Consider the following 1,749-nt stretch of genomic DNA (forward strand, 5'->3'; position numbering starts at 1 on the left):
CATGGCCCAGGGGAAGTAGGAGGAAGTGTCAGATGGTTGGCGTTCAGCCTCTTCAAGGTACAGGTCAATTTGCCAGACAACAACAGCACCCCTCTTGTCAGCAGGCTTAATAACAACAGCAAGGTTAGACCTGAGAGAATGGAGTACAGCAAGTTCAGAGGGAGACAGGTTAGAGTAAGTGAAGGGAGCAGAGAAATTGAGAAAAATAACGTCAACGCTAGCAGTTCTGAATGAAAAGATCAACAGGGGCTAAGGGGTCAGAGGGAGGGGTCCAAGTGGAGGGAGAACACTGGAGATGGGTGAAAAAGTCCATTCAGCAGGAGGGAGGGCTCCTGTCCAAAGAATTGGGCACAGAGGTGAAGGCGACAGAAGAAGAGCTCAACGTCATGCCCAGCTCGAAATTCATTCAGGTAGGTGCATAAGGGGATAAGGCTGAGTCCTTTACTAAGGACAGATCATTCAGTGTCAGAGAGGGGAAGTTCAGAGGGTATTGTGAATATCTGGCAAGGGGTGAGATTAGAAGAAGGGTGTGGCCAGAGGAAAGTGAAGGGTAAGAGAGATCCCTGGAGGGGTGTTGGTACCCATGAATTGTTGGATCTTGCAAACCTTAACAACCTGACAGAAAAAGTTCCAAATCAAGGCGAGAGCAGGACATGGCACCAGTACAGTCATGGATATAACGGGAAAAGAGGGAGCACACCTACTCTTGGCACATCTTTTGTTTCTTGTCCGGTCACCATTCCCTTTGGTCTTGGAAAACTAACTTCTGTCATTCATTGTCTCCTGACGTTCACCCTACCACAGACTTTATGTTTGTAAGGTTCCTTTAAAGTTTTTTTCTTTGATTTTACAGCTGACCTGACTTAGGGGCTGTGCTTGATTTCTCCCTTGTTATTGTTAATTTAGTTAATTGTTTTGACTCAAAAAGAGTTACAAGAGCTACCACAGACCTTCCTTGACCCGCCCACTCCTTGCTCAAAGCCGATTATAACTCTAATTTATCCCAGTTCTGATGAAAGGTGAATCCCCCACAGGTGCTGCAATAAACTGAGCATTTCCAGCATTTTCTCTTTTCAGTACCGCATGGTCTTCGCTTGATGACGCATGCGCTGTTGAGGCGCGCGGGATTCGGTGGCCGGGCTCGCGCGCGCGGCGGCGGCCCGGGGTTGGGTGCGCGCGGGCGCGCTCCACGGGAGTGCGAGGCGCGGGCACGAGCGGATTCCGGCTGAGCTGACGCTGTGGGGAAATGGCGGCAATGGCTGGTGCTGGGATTGGTAGGTGATCGAAAGCGGGTGAAAATGTTTTCATTGAGCGAGGGTCGGGTCAGGTCAGGCGGCCGGGTCCGGGTGGGGGTGAGGGCCGCTGGGCAGGTCTCTCCAGGTTTGCCTGCGCTCCCTCCCAATCCGTCCCCTCACGAAGTCTCCCGGAAATACATTCACTCCATGTGTAACCCGTCCCCAACCCGGAGTCCCGGACCCCGGATTTTTGTTCCTCGTGTCACGCCCCCTCCACCGCTCCCGCCCCCCCCCCCGGGTTCCTCTCCCCCGCCCGGGTTCCTCTCCCCCGCCCGGGTTCCTCTCCCCCCCCCCCCCCCCCCCGTCTCCTCTCCCCCACCCCCCCCCCTCCCCGTCTCCTCTTTCCCCCCCCCCCGTCCCCGTCTCCTCTCCCCCACCCCCACCCCCCCCCGTCTCCTCTCCCCCCCCCTCCCTGTCTCCTCTCCCCCCCCCCTCCCCGTCTCCTCTCCCCCCC

The 1,749-nt window shown here is 55.8% G+C and overlaps 1 protein-coding gene across 1 annotated transcript in view; it reads left to right on the top strand.

The window, feature by feature from the left end:
- The first annotated feature begins 1,190 nt into the window (after positions 1 to 1,190).
- entpd6 (ectonucleoside triphosphate diphosphohydrolase 6) overlaps positions 1,191 to 1,749 on the top strand; it is a 55,299-nt gene continuing 54,740 nt past the window's right edge. Inside the window, exon 1 of the mRNA XM_078556641.1 lies at positions 1,191 to 1,274. The gene's annotated coding sequence lies outside the window, so the exon portion shown is untranslated. The remainder of the gene's footprint in view (positions 1,275 to 1,749) is intronic.

Source organism: Cetorhinus maximus, chromosome 14 (genome assembly GCF_964194155.1).
Source record: "Cetorhinus maximus chromosome 14, sCetMax3.hap1.1, whole genome shotgun sequence".
NCBI lineage: Eukaryota > Metazoa > Chordata > Chondrichthyes > Lamniformes > Cetorhinidae > Cetorhinus > Cetorhinus maximus.